The 15548-nt window shown below is 43.4% G+C and overlaps 1 protein-coding gene across 3 annotated transcripts in view; it reads right to left on the reverse strand.

The window, feature by feature from the left end:
• The window catches only part of RASGRP3 (RAS guanyl releasing protein 3), an 82988-nt gene extending 68607 nt beyond the window's left edge, over positions 1-14381 (reverse strand). For 2 of the 3 annotated variants that reach the window (XM_058164048.1, XM_058164030.1), the window contains exon 1: positions 14064-14381. The gene's annotated coding sequence lies outside the window, so the exon portion shown is untranslated. Of the gene's footprint in view, positions 1-14042 lie in introns of all 3 variants that reach the window. The other variant, XM_058164039.1, reaches the window with a different exon arrangement.
• Between the last annotated feature and the right edge of the window lie 1167 nt (positions 14382-15548).

Consider the following 15548-nt stretch of genomic DNA (forward strand, 5'->3'; position numbering starts at 1 on the left):
TAAGTCAGTTCTAGAGGAGATCAACCCTGACTGCTCTTTAGAAGGCCAGATCCTGAAGATGAAACTGAAATACTTTGGCCACCTAATGAGAAAGAAGGACTCACTGGAGAAGAGCCTAATGCTGGGAAAGATTGAGGGCAAAAGAAGAAGGGGACGACAGAGAACAAGGTGGCTGGATGGAGTCACTGAAGCAGTAGGCATGAGTTTAAATGGACTCCAGAGGATGGTAGAGGACAGGAAGGCCTGGAGGAATGTTGTCCATGGGGTCGCGATGGGTCGGACACGACTTCGCAACTAACAACAATAACAAGAGTAAGCATAATCAGAATAATCAGCTGCTGCTATCCTGGCTGTGCTAGATGGGGAGGGAGGGGGGAAAGGGAGAGAGTGGCAGAGGGAGAAAGGGAGAGAGAAGGAGAGAGAGAGAGAGAAGGTGAGAGAGTGAGAGAAAGAAAGAGAGAGGGAGAAAGGGAGAGAAAAAGAGGGAGGAAGGAAGAGAATATTCACATGCTAGAACAACTTTCGTAAGCTGGCCTTGAATGTGCTTCCTTTGATCCCTCCATTTGCTGTGACAACTCAGAATCTTGAATTTCTCTTAGCACCTTGATGACATGTTGCTACACAGACTTGTCATTGAGAGTGGACCTTGTGATCTGAATTTCAAATTGTCTCTGCTTTTACCTACTAACTTTATTATGTGCACCTTCTACTAATTTGTATAGCTGCCCATCTCATATTCAGTAGTAGCTTAGTAAAGGCACTGAGTTTATTTTCTCTATAGTTAGATTCGGCAAGATAGTAATAAACCGTAGCCTGAGGCTAGCCTATTGTAAATCAATTATAGCAAAGGTTAATCGCATTTTTTGAGTTCAGATATGGCTAAATACCATATTATGCCATGTTTGCTTAAGAGCTGACCAAAATTGGTCTTGGGCTCACACATGGTCAGTCATGGTTGAGAAAAGGAATATAGAAACTTTTGCTCCATTTTTGATTAATTACTGTTTGCCAAGTTGAGTAGAAGTGGCATTTTAGTATGTATATACATACGTACGTATGTATATATGTATGCATGCATTCATGTATGTAGTGTACCTTTTTAATCACATTTGTATAGCTACCCATCTCACATTCAGTAGTAATTTAGTAAAGGCACTGAGTTAACTTTCTCTAGGGTTAGATTCAGGAAGATAGTCATAAACCAAAGCCTGAGGTTTGGGTTCAGATGTGGTTGGCAAAAAATAAAATATCAAACTCTTTCTGCTGTCTACATTAAAGGAGAAATGGGAAATGAATTATGTAACTTACTAATGTGGTTCTGAATCTAAGGGAAAGAAAGGCAACATGTGAAACAATGTAAAATTTAATCTAACAGTGAATGAGGACTCAGTTAAAGACTAGAATATAAGCCCTCAAAGAATTACAACATAGATTTATCATATAAAGGAAAAATGAAATATTTTCCCTTTTCATGTAATTCTCCCTCCTTGGCTAACTTTAAATACATTTCTCTCTCTCTCTCTCTCTCTCTCTCCCCCCCCCCCCACCTGTGTGTGTGTGTGTGTGTGTGTGTGTGTGTGTGTGTGTGTGTGTGAATGGTAATGTGGAAAAGAGTGAATGCATTGTGGAGCACGGGTCTCCAACCTTGGCAACTTTAAGACTTGTGGACTTCCTCAGCCAGAGGTTCTCCGAACTACTCAAAATTTCCTCTACCAGTTCTCCAGAACCTGCTGACAGCTGTTCCTCACCCTGTATGACTTGTGAACTGAACTATTTTTGGACCCTAACATTCTTTCAGAAGAGCACTGAAATCCATTTCTGCATGTACAGCCTCTTGGTTAGGCCAAATAACAGGCAGCTAAACTAGATGTTCTCTATAGAGAGTCTCAGTCATCCAGGTCATTGTTGTCCCAAAGGTACTTTTCAAGAGACAACTAGACTTTGTTTTTCCTTGAAGAAGTTTCATTTCTTATTCGCTTCTTATATGAGAAGCAAAACATCTTCAAGCAAAAACAAGGTCCACCTGACTCTTGAAAAAGCACATTTGGGATAAACTAGTTGTTCTAATCCACCTGCACTTGCCAACCTCTGCCTCATCACATATTAGGGATAGCCATTGCTGCTTGTCCCACCCACCCCCAAAATCTGGGTGTGCTCAGCAGGAGGAGAAGTGAGGCTAGGAGAAGTTAATTTTCTTAACTTTTTTTCATTAAAACAGTAAAACATATCACTGAGGCAGAATAAGGATCAGAAATGAGGGCAGCATAATTTATGCCAACATACTTTCCCGTCACCTCACAGATTGGAAAGTAGCATTCCAATGCTGTCTGGCTGCAGCCAAAGAAAAAAGAAATGCAAAGAAATATTTGGTGGGCATTCTGTTTCCTTGATGTTTAACCTTGATAGGATCTAATTTGTTGCTTGATCTTTGCTTAATCTTACCTTTCCTAAAATAACCCTCCATCCCACCCTCTATTTCCCTAGATAATCCAAATTGATGCCATTTTGAAAGCGTGTAAAGCAACTTCACTAACCTTTTAACACTTTTAGTCGAGGTCTTTTATACTAGAATGCCTTAGGAGATTTCTGAGTAAGGTTTTTCCATATCTATCCCTGGGTCTCACTTGAAAAGCATTCTAAAAGGCTTTGCCTGGATTCAAAGACAAGAACTTAAAGATGTTTCCAAAATAAACCTTCTTTAGACTCCCTTCTTTCTGCTGAAGCAGCATTTTAAGGTACCTTCCAAATGTTTTTTCAGAGCAACATGAAGTGGCATGAGAGAGGAATCTATTTTAAGTTTAATAAATTTAAATTTAATAGAGAGATTTACACTTAATTGATGATGATGATAGTGCCCAGTGGGCCATTCTTTTCTTCCCAGTAGCCCCTCTCCCATTTATTCCTCTCTGTTCAGGAGATGCTGGTGGGGGAAAAGGATGTTGCAAGATACAGTGGGGCCAAAAACATTCATGTAGTTGAATTCTTCATTTATTCCATTACTCTTAATTTATCTTCTATGAATTCTACAACCACAGTTCCAGAGGGTGGGATTCTACTGCTTTGGACCAGTTCGGGCGAACCGGTAGCTCCGATGATCAGCTGGGAGCGAACCAGTTCACCCCGATGATCAGATGGGCCCACCCACCTACCTGCGCTATTTTCCTACCTTTATCTTCTCAGCTGATTCACGCGGCAGAGCAGATTGCCATGACTCAGCTGTGTTTCTCCTCCAAAGAAACACGAAAGTGAAGATTTCTTCAAACTGCGCATGGATGGGTAGTGCACCTCAGGTGCACAAAGCACATGTGCGCGCACGAAGCGTGTGATCACCAAACCAGTTGTTAAACCGGGAGGATCCCACCACTGCACAGTTCCTTATCTCTGACAAGGCTAAATGGTCCTTCTTTAATGCACATTGCCTCTGATCTGATCCATGCATATGGTTCAGTGCAATGAGACTGTACAAAAGCCCAAGATCAGCCTGATCTGAACGGTGGAAAGTCTGTGTTGATTAGTCTCATCCACCCTTCCGATCCACCCTTCTCATCCACCCTTCCATGTTGCCAGCTAGCATGTCAGTAGTCCTGCTGGCTAAGGTTGATAGCATTTACAGCCCTACACAGCTTAAGGGCAGTGAGTTGGGGAAAAGTGTGGCATGAGTTTTTCAAAGAACATGCTTGTGCTCTAATCATATCCTGTAGGCTTTTATTGTTTATCTTTAGGATTTTCTCCTAAGTGGGCTTCCAGAAGAAAGCGGCTGCTGGATTTACTGCCCTGCAATACCTTGCTGGTTCTGCTATTGCTGGACAAACAATGAGATTTAAGCAAATCTATGAATAAAAGCAATTCCGATATCACCAGGCAAGACATTTTAAAAATATCCAAGTGTGATTAAAAGCCGGCTATAAATAAACAAGTAGCTCTCATGTGAAGTGGCTGAGCTTAAAGGCATCTGGAGGACATGATGGAAAGAAAAGCCTTTTTCTAGATATGGCAGCAGAAAAAAGTCTTGCAGGGCTCCCACTGTAAGCAGAGATAACATGCGGGCTCCACAAAAAAAAAATAAAGGCATGAATGTGAAGATGTGGAACACTTCATATTATCAGTGATGGGTGTGCATGCATATCTATGCGCAAGGCCTTGGAACTAAGTGTAGAGAAACCATAAAATATTTGATAATCTTGTTAGACGGCTAGGAGTTCAAGATAGCATAAAATAATACTTTTTCTCCAAAGAACCATCAAGTAGAGCTATGCTGATGTCAGCCCCACTAGATAGATCAGAACGAAATTCAATTCCACAAGAAGGCTGTAACTGAGAATGGCTGTAATAACAGAATCTTGTTCCCCCTCCCGCTCCTCCTCCTCCTGGAGGCATCTGCCTGAGCTGCTTACAAATGTTAACTCACTGTTCTGGCCTTCAAAAATATTTTTGTCGCTTTTGCTGACCTAACGGTCCCTGTATATTTCTTTCAAGCTCAGCTTGTTTACTCTCTACATCAGGGGTCTCCAACCTTGGCAACTTTAAGCCTGGAGGACTTCAACTCCCAGAATCTGGGAGTTGAAGTCCTCCAGGCTTAAAGTTGCCAAGGTTGGAGACCCCTGCTCTACATCACAGGATTGGCACTTTCATCAAAACCATAACAACAGTGTTACAACATAGCAACACAAACTTTTATGCATGCAATGTCACAACATAGAGGCACTGCGTGCATCACAATGGCAAATCCTGCTTTCATTATTTTCCCTGAAGATTTTCTTTGCAGATGACGCTGCGCACAAGAAAGATTGAGTCGAGAGACAAAGATTCACTCAAGATGACTCAATGAGATTCCCTAGCTGAAGGTGGACTTGAACCCGGGTTTCTTAGCTCATCTCCACTTCATATTGTTTCCCAACCTCAATTCCTCATGAAAAATTTGATACCAATCATGATTACTGTAATTTCTGTACGGCAATCATCTTAGTTCTCCTGTTTCTAGTAGGCAGCACCATATAGGAACCCAATATAAGTTTAGTTGTAGTTGACAAAGAGAAAGTACAACAGTTGTCACCTTGTTAACATCCTGATCCCCAAAGAAATCTTGGAGCAACAAAACTCCTTAATCTGTTCTCCAAAAAATGGGATGTAAAATCTTTTCTACTAATCCCCCATTCACTACATCTATTGTAGTGTATGAATTATTTTACTTTATCTTGTTTATATGCAGTTGTAGATTTAAATAAACCACTGTTAAAATGCAAAGTAGAGGGCACATGAACCTTGCTTAGAATAGGACTGGATTATGACCAGATCCAGAAACTTCTAACAGTAAACTAAGAATTCAGCAGTTTTTCTGGGAATTGGAAGATTGCACATTTGCAACTTGTGTGCATTTGTTTAAACAGTTTGCAAAACAACTCGCACCTCTGAGCAGTTGCTATGAAGGAAATCTCTTGCCTCCAAACACATTCTTCTCTTGTTACATCTAAGGAACTTTCAACAGCCATAATGGTGAAATAATCACATATCCATATTTTTACTACCAAACTCTCCGGAGTTTAAAGTAAGACCTTGTGAACCTAAGGCAAACTTCTCAGATGGGCCCTCCAATGTTCTGCCAAGCCTCTCCTGCAAGTGGCAGAGATTGAGGGCAGAGGGAGGGCCACATGGATACTTTTTCCTCACCCCATGAGGAACTCAGGAGAACTGATCCCTAGAAAAGCTGCCAGGACTTCTGAAGATGCCATCGCTTGATTAACCGCCTGGCCGCCCTGTTTCGGGTGACCCGTTCCCTCCTGCATCAGGAGGTCCGGGATGACCCGCTGCAGGGGCGAGCTGAGGATTTTAGTAAGTAGCTGCACGATAAAATCGCTCAGCCTTGGGACGGTTTGGACCAAAATTGGATAGATCCAGGTGAGATGAGAGAGACAAGTCTTGTTGAGAACATCTGGGATGAGTTTGACACTGTGGCTCCTGAGGACGTGGACAGGCTGCTGGGAAGGCTGAATGCCACCACATGTTTATTGGACCCGTGTCCCTCCTGGTTGGTGCTGGCCACACAGGAGGTTACACGAGGCTGGCTCCAGGGGATTATTAATGCTTCTTTGATGGAGGGTGTTGTTCCTTCCGCCTTGAAAGAGGCGGTGGTGAGGCCCCTCCTCAAGAAGACTTCCCTGGACCCAGCTGTTTTGGGAAATTATCATCCCATCTCCAACCTTCGCTTTGTGGCGAAGGTTGTTGAGAGTGTGGTGGCATGTCATTTACCCCAGTACCTGGATGAAACGGTCTATTTGGACCCGTTCCAGTCCGGCTTTCGACCTGGGTATAGCACAGAGACGGCTTTGGTCGCGTTGGTTGATGATCTCTGGAGGGCTCGGGACAGAGGTTATTCCTCTGCCCTGGTCCTTTTAGATCTCTCAGCGGCTTTTGATACCATTGACCATGGTATTCTGCTGCGCCGGCTGGGGAGTTTGGGAGTGGGAGGCACCATTTTTCAGTGGTTCTCCTCCTATCTCTCCAACCGGTCACAGACGGTGTTGGCAGGAGGGCAGAGATCGACCGCGAGGTGCCTCATGTGTGGGGTGCCGCAGAGGTCGGTTCTCTCACCCCTCCTGTTCAACATCTATATGAAGCCGCTGGGTGAGATCATCAGTGGTTTTGGGGTGAGTTATCAACTGTACGCTGATGACACTCAGCTGTACATTTCCACCCCAGGCCACCCCAACGAAGCTGTCGAAGTGCTGTCCCAGTGTCTGGAGGCCCTGCAGGTCTGGATGGGGAGAAACAGGCTCAAGCTCAATCCCTCCAAGACGGAGTGTGCTGTGGATGCCGGCATCCCGGTACAGCCAGCTGCAGCCGCAGCTGATTGTTGGGGGTGAGTCATTGGCCCCGATGGAGAGGGTGTGCAACTTGGGCGTTCTCCTGGATGGGTGGTTGTCCTTTGAAGAACATCTGACGACCGTCTCCAGGAGAGCTTTTTATCAGGTAGGCCTGATTCGCCAGTTGCGCCCCTTTCTAGACCGGGATTCCCTATGCACAGTCACTAATGCTCTCGTCACTTCTCGCCTGGACTATTACAATGCTCTCTACATGGGGCTTCCCTTGAAGAGCACCCGGAGGCTTCAGTTGGTCCAGAATGCGGCTGCGCGGGTGATAGAGGGAGCCACTTGTGGCTCCCATATATCACCTATCCTGCGCAAGCTGCACTGGCTGCCTGTGGTCTTCCGGGTGCACTTCAAGGTGTTGGTTACCACCTTTAAAGTGCTCCATGGCTTAGGACCGGGTTATCTACGGGATCGCCTTCTGCCAACGTTTGCCTCCCACCGACCCGTGCGCTCCCATAGGGAGGGCCTCCTCAGGGTGCTGTCAGCCAAACAATGTCGGCTGGCGACCCCCAGGGGGAGAGCCTTCTCTGTGGGGGCCCCTACCCTCTGGAACGAGCTTCCCCCAGGACTTCGTCAACTTCCTGATCTCCGGACCTTTCGCCGTGAGCTGAAGACGTATTTATTTTTCCGCGCAGGACTGGCATAGAATTAGTATTAGTATTTGCAATTTTAATTCGGGTTTTATGGTTTATGTATTTTAATTTAGGGGCCAAATTCAATAAGTTCTTTAGCATTGTTTTTATTTGTACTGTATCCATGGTTTGTTGATTTTATCTGGCTGTGCAGGGTCCTGAGTCCTTCGGGAGAAGGGCGGTATAAAAATTAAATTATTATTATTATTATTATTGACCCCTTCTCTTCCTTGATTCCAGGTGATCCAATTGGTTAGAGGAGGAGCAGCTTCCTCAGCTGCTGCCTGAGGAAGCCACTGAAATGGCAGTGGGGGGAAGAAGGTAGTCAACAGAAGTTTCTCCCTCCTCCCTTCCTTCCACACTGTTCCTCTATTACTGTGTAGCTTCTATGATGGGCTCAGTAGTGGGTTTCAAATTTTTTTACTACTGGTTCTGTGGGTGCGACTTGGTGGGCATGGCTTGGTGGGCATGGCAGGGAAGGATACTGTAAAATCTACATTCCCTCCCCACTCCAGGGGAAGGATACTGCAAAATCCCCATTTCTTCCCGATCAGCTGGGACTTGGGAGGCAGAGAATAGATGGGGGCGGGGCCAGTCAGAATTTTTACTACAGGTTCTCTGAACGACTCAAAATTTCCGCTACCAGTTCTCCAGAACTGGTCAGAACTTGCTGAAACCCACCTCTGGATGGGCTCCACGTAATCAGATTGAAAGTGTGAGGTAAATACTGGAAAAGAAAAAGAATCCCATCCACACTTGCAAGTACAGAGATAGCTGTACTTTCTGTTTTCACTATGCGAAATAGTATAGCCCTGCACCACCTAATCATGGTTTCACATTGCTATTTACCTGGGGGAAAAAGAGAAACATGTCTATAGACCAGGGATCTCCAACCTTGGTCCCTTTAAGACTTGTGGACTTCAACTCCCAGAGTTCCTCAGCCAGCAAAAGGAACTCTGGGAGTTGAAGTCCACAAGTCTTAAAGGGGCCAAGGTTGGAGACTCCTGCTATAGACTGATAGCAGGAATGGGATATTAATGGAGGTGGGGAACAAAAAATAGAGGCAGGATGAGTTAGAGTTCTGACCAGTGGGAAACCAGCTTGCCCAACATAGTAAGCTTTCCATTTATTTTTTCTATCATTTGAGCTCTATTGCAAATGAACCAATTCAGCAGCAGTACACTTGTAGAAGATAGTACAGGGGCAGAGCTATTTCTGGAACAGGGAGCAGAGCCTGTATGGATGGGCCCTCAGACCAACACTCTAACCACCGTGCTTTTCATTTAATGAAGGGGCTGCTCTGTGCAAAACCTTCGCAGGAGTCGGCTTTAAAGGAGGAGATGTAGAAATTCAGAAAGAATGGGGCTGATTTAGCACTGTAAAGAGAACAGTTTGTACTAATACGTTCCCCGAAGCTTTTCTTTCAGTACTTTGAATGACCTCATGAAGGCAGAATTCCTTTCAGTGTGCATAGTTTATATGCACAAATATTTCACTCAGCAGGATTGGTGTAGGTGCATATCCCAAGAGGCTAGAGTTCTTTGGGGAAGAGTCCTTTAAGAAACCGCCCCTCCATCCCACAGACCTCTCCCTATCCATTTCTGCCTTCCTTACTGTAGACTCTAAATCCACTCTCAGAAGATAAGGCATGACTGGGACACAGTGGGGCACAGTGGTAAGAGTATTCCTCCTGCCAGTCACATAAACTGGCCAAGAGAATTTGGCATATGAGTAGGAGACTATATCTCCTCTCAGCATTACTCAGGTACTATCATCTACTAGCATTGCTGAGCAGGGGTCCTTGGTGCTCTCTGAGCTTGGTTTTTTGGTTGTCAGGACTAGCTCTGATGATGTTACCTAATTTGGGTAATGAAACAACTGCAAGAAAACAGGCAAGTTCAGAGAGCACCAAGACCCTTCATTTCAACTATGAACTACAAATATTGTCCTTTATTAATGTGCAGGGCAAGTCAAAGAAAGAGCTCTAAAAGTCTGTGATGATGCAACACCTGGCATATTCAACAGGCCTTCCTTGGGCCATTATATAGGTGAGGCATTGCCAATAAAGATCGAGACAATAGAAATTCTAACTGAGTTAGACAGCTTTTATACTTCAGCCACACAAAGATGGATCCCAAATGTAATAACAGGTAAGAAATGCTGATGGGGAATCAATCATCATCGACTGGATCTGTAGTTGGAGGCTGTTCACCAACAGAATTTTAAACAAAGGGCAGTTAAATAAAACCTTTCCCAAAGATCTCTGAGTAAACTAAGGGAGAAAAAAAAACCTTGCATGGTGAGAGCCAAAGGGAGGTGGACCTTAACAGAAAGAGAACAGTGCTCACTACTGGACATAGCTTTCTACCCAAGGAGGGATGCCTTCGAGAAAGGTGGTGAGCTTGTTCTCCACTGGCCCAATCAATACTTTCAAAATCTGAAAGAGTGAATTGGACCCACTGTCCAACACTGAGCTTGAGGAAGGAAGTGTTTGAAAGGAAAGGAGACTGACAAGTATGTGTTTGCTGGAGGGAGGGAGGGGGAGAGAGAAAGAGAGGATGGAGAGTGTGGGATTGAGGACAAAAATATCCTCAGGAAGGAAGAAAGTGGCTCACACCACATTAACTCTAGATGAGTGAGCCACTTCTGTGTGGAGAAGCACACAAATTTCATCTTGAGTTCATGTGCTACATGGGCATTTATGCTAGTATGAATTCTTGATCTGTAAACTGGAGGGAGAAGTTCTAGAAGAATGTAGTAGATATCATCTGTTATTCTAGAACAGGGGTCTCCAACCTTGGCAACTTTAAGCCTGGCGGACTTCAACTCCCAGAATCCCCCAGCCAGCAAAGCAAAGCTGGCTGGGGAATTCTAGGAGTTGAAGTCCAACAGGTTTAAAGTTGCCAAGGTTGGAGACCTCTGTTCTAGAATGTATTTTTGTTGGTCCAAGTACTTATCAGATGCATTGAACTACAATTCCCATAGTTGTAGAGAGTTAAATACACTACAACCTTGTGCGGATGTAACCAGATTGCAGAAGTTTAGAATCATGGATATGCAAATGATTATGAAAAATTTGCTTTTATTTTCACAATTAAGCCATTCAATTTTTTCAGTGAAGCAACAAGTACCATCCCAAAGGGCGATAGAACATAGGCAGTTTTAATCCCTCCTTATAGGGATTTAAGAGCAATCCACCATGAAGTAGCTGACCAACCCAAAGGCATGGGTACAAACCGCAGTGATGACAAGTGCCTCATGACATCATTGTGCAAGGCACAAATTATGAAATTTGCAAATGACATAATTTATATCAAAGGAGTGATGACATCAATATGCACATGTTGACAGTTGCTCTGTTTGCCCCTGGATGCCCATATCCCCCATTTATTTATTTATTTATTTATTTATTTATTAAATTTTTATACCGCCCTTCTCCCAAAGGACTCAGGGCGGTGTACAGCCAGAATAAAAACAAAATATATACAATTTAAAACAACATTTAAAAAGAGCAAATTATTAAGGCTGATTATTAAAATTTAGATTTAAAAATTTAAAAATATTAAGAATACCCAATTAAAATTCAACACTAATTATGCCAGTCCCGCTTTAATAAATAAATATGTTTTGAGCTCACGACGGAAGGTCCGAAGATCAGGCACTTGACGCAGGCCAGGGGGAAGTTCGTTCCAGAGCGTCACTGCCCCCACAGAGAAGGCCCTACTCCTGGGGGCCGCCAGCCGACACTGTTTGGCGGACGGCACCCTGAGGAGGCCCTCTCTGTGAGGCGTCTGGTCGGTGGGAGGCAAAAGGTAACAGCAGGCGGTCTCGTAAGTACCCGGGTCCTAAGCCATGGAACGCTTTAAAGATAGTTACCAAAATCTTGAAGCGCACCCGAAAGACCACAGGAAGCCAGTGCAAGCTATGGAGCAGCGATGTCACGTGGGAGCCACGAGCGGCTCCCGTTACTACTCACGCAGCCGCATTCTGGACTAACTGCAGCCTCCGGGTGCACCTCAAGGGCAGCCCCATGTAGAGAGCATTGCAATAATCCAGCCTAGACGTAACCAGAGCATGAGTGACCGTGCATAAGGCATCCCGGTCAAGGAAGGGACGCAACTGGCGAACCAAGCGAACTTGGTAAAAGGCCCTCCTGGCGACCGCCGCCAGGTGTTCATCAAAAGACAGCCGTCCATTGCTCTATTAGTGTGTCTCTAGCAGAGAAGTCTGTGCAGATACTCCCATTACCGAATCCTGCTTTTCCAATGATAGATGAAACAGGTCACTACCACAATTGGAAGGGCAAAGCTGCATCATCAAAAATGTAATGATGTTGGACTGTAGACTGTTGGGGCCAAAGCAAGCCTCTTTTGCCCATAGAGAACACAATGAATGGCAGCAACAAGCAGAACTGTTTTAGCCACATGATTCAGCCAAGAAGGGCAATAACATTAGATATGGTTTGAGGATCGCTCTGAATCTTTGTTATTGTTCTATTGCCTATGCAATCTTACATTTAACGTCATGAGTCAGACACAAGACAGGGGACACATGATGAGTGAACAAACCCAACAGTTCTTTTCCATCAGCTGAAACTCATCAGCAGGGATCCAAGGAAGAAGGCAGCCAAAGGCTGAGATTTTTTTTAAAAGAAAATCTGTTCTGTTTTGACTGACCAAACTCCTGCCATATAATCCTTCATATGGCCTTAAAAACCCTCTAAGTTTCCAAAACCAATTAGCACAGCAGCTCAGAGATCTGTCTTTGAGGAATGCTGCACTATTTGTGGAATGCAAGCTGACCAAATTCTTGGAACAAACAGCATTATTGTGGTTGTGTAGTTCTTTCTCAATACTATACTGTCTGTATGCCTGTGAGGGCTTCCATTAGAAAGTTGTTTTTGTTTTTCTCTATTCACACCTGTACCTCAATGGGCAAATCAGCTTTCTACAACCTAATAGCTTTCCTTTATGGAAAAGAAGAACTGGCTGCAAATTTTGGAAGCTGTTAACTTCTAAAAATATCTGCTGAACAATTATATGCCTCTTCAACTTTTAACTTGCAGAGACGCCTTCAAATTTGTTTTTCTTAGCGGCAAAACAAAACTTCTCCAAAAATGTAGACAGAAGGCCTTATATTTAATCTTATCATAGTAGAAATATGCTCTGGTAGCACAATTCTACCATCATGATTTTACCTTCATGTTAAATCCAGCACATGAAGAAGATTGACTTAAATAGACATCCCTAGCTGTATTGGAGTACCCTTCTTCTCTTGATAATTATTTATTTATTTAATTAGATTAAATAAATTAGATAATGGCCAAAGGGAGCCTTATGGTTTTTAAAAATGTGTTAGACTGGGCTTTGTCATCTTCTTGTTATCTGGGGGAGGGAAGAGGGGCAATAAAAGAAATATATGGATTGATAAGGCAGCATGCACATTTGTGGTGGGGGGAGCTCAACAAAGTTAATGAACTGAAAAAGGATGGACTTTCATCATACAATTGTGACTGCCATTATACTTCCTCCCAAGACACAAGAAGTTGGAAAGAAGTCACCCTGGATCTTTAAGTTAGCCAGTCAAATTAGAATGCTAGTTGAGAACGAAGAGGGCAAGCTGGTACTTTTCAGATCTACACCACTGATGTTTTCTACCAACACAAAGAATAAACTGCCCCTGCAAACTAAGCGTATTTGCCATTGTTTCAACCCTACTTCTTCAAACAAATACAGCTACCCTATCTCGATAGTATTCATCAGCATCAGTTTATTTATAGTTTCTTTTCTACCAAATTATGATCTAAATGGTTCAGGAGAATAGTAGAAACCAAAACAGCTATAACAACAACAACAACAACAACAACAAACAACAACAACAACAACAACAACGTTCTGGACCATTGTAAATCCTAACACATTTATTGAGGCATAGGATGCTGTGAATCACAGCCCACACTTGCAGTCACCACTGTGACTTAATGAAAGTTCTGAATCCATGAAAGCAAGCCAACAAAATCTGTGCAATTACAAAGTTTCCCCAGACCAGTCAAAGTGAGAAGACTTCAGGAGATCTTGCAGACGCGTCGCTACATGGTCTCTAGCTCCTTTTAGCAGCAAGATCAGCCCTTGTAAGAGCAGGCATTTAGATCATGTCCCACTCCTACAATTACTGCGATACTGGTCACAAACTAAGCACAAAAAGTGTACTTTTTTGGAAATGTAAACATGAGTTATTCAAGAACATGGGCATTAGATATTGTCAGACTTCATCTTTCTTCGATTTGTTATAGTCTCCTTTTGTCTCTATGGAAATTCTGACACAGCACCTGTATTGGCATCCCAGTTTTTTCCACTTGAGATTCAGTGTCCCCAGCACGTTTAGTTTTCAGATGCCAAAGTACAATTCCCAGCCAATCCCAGCCAATCAAAGTACTAGACACAGAGATGGAGCAGTGATCTTAGGGAAGCAGAACTCTGAGGTAAAACAACCTTATTTGCACCTCTAAGAAACCTAGAAATAAAATGTAGAGTGGATACTTTACCTCTGTGTGTGCATTACCTACCTGCGCACCCTCTTTTTCTGCTCCAGATTTTTTTCTGCTCTGCTACTTAGTACACTGATTAAATTAGGATTTCTTCATTCCATTATCCTTCTCGTTCAAGCTGCCCTTTTGAATACTTCTGGAGGACAAACAAAGGAATTGTGCTCAGTTCATATTCTTGGCAACAATGACAACACTTGTGAGTTTCGAAGCTCAATGCTTTCCAAATTGTTTGGTAAAATGGCAGCCGCACTTCCTCTGATTCTTTCCTTGGTTGGTTTTCCTGCCTCCAGAAGTGCTTTTTCCTTTCCTTGTACTATAAATAGAGCTCCCACAACACAACTTATAATAGCAAAGACTGCAGGAAATACAGGAAAGCAAAGGAGAGACCTCGTGTGTGTTGGCTGTGATGAGAAATGAAACAAGCAAACAACTTATGCATATTTCCAGAATCCACCACACAATAAACTCATTAATTGGTGATCACATTAAACTGTTCTGTCAGTAGTTTCCAAGCAATGTTATTCATGGCAGCGGTTACAAAACTAACTCATTTTAAAGTTTTCTGCTGTTGCTATTTTTGTTGTTTTCTTAGCCAGATTTGAAAGTGATATGGTAAGCCCCATTTTTCTCAACAGTCACAAATCAGATAATATTACTTCCAGTTTAAAGTTTGGTGCAGTGGGAAAGGCTTTGGTCAATTTCTTTTTGCAGTGTTGGCAATCTTTGAATATTGTGACAGGAGAATAAATCTTTGGGTCATCACTTCCGGTAGGAATTTTGATATCGTATTACAGGTATAGAGGAAGTCGTGACCATGTACGTTGTCATATCCAAACAAACCTTCCAAAAAATAGTTACAATCATTCATTTTGAAACTGAGAACTAGGTGTAGGAAGTTAGCACTCACTCCTCTCCTAGAAGAATGAAATATTTTAGAAAATATTAAAAAGGGCAGAAGATTATTTCCCTGGATAAGAAATGGAGAAACCTTTTTAAAAGAAAGCAGCTTCCTGCCTCCCCGCCCCCCTTTGTCAATGGGTCAGAGACAGAAACTCACTCCCCCCCACCTTTGTCAATGGGCAATTAAGGCTTCAGCCAAGCTCACTCAATCCCCCCACCTTTGTCAATGAATCATTATTTGCAACACAATAGGACTCATCTAGCAACAGAAACTCACCACATGGCAAGGCTCAAGCAAGCTTGAGAGACAACCTACAATGTTAGCTAAGACCCCTAGACCACCTGGGAGTTTGACAACAAATCGGGGTACATTTTTATACAGGAACAGGAAACACCAAGGTGGGGCCCCACAGAGAGTATAAACTCAGGCACTCAGCACCCCTTCTACCCTTCTACCCTCTTCTTCTCTTCTTCTCCTTTCCTCTCTGGTTCTTCACCCAACGCCTTGAACATGTGACCACCATTAAACCATCTTTCCAAGCAGTCTCCATGTTTCCAGTATCTTTGTCCCCACTTGGAACTGAACCCAGATGGATATTTCTT

This window comes from Ahaetulla prasina, chromosome 1, assembly GCF_028640845.1.
Source record: "Ahaetulla prasina isolate Xishuangbanna chromosome 1, ASM2864084v1, whole genome shotgun sequence".
NCBI classification, from domain to species: domain Eukaryota; kingdom Metazoa; phylum Chordata; class Lepidosauria; order Squamata; family Colubridae; genus Ahaetulla; species Ahaetulla prasina.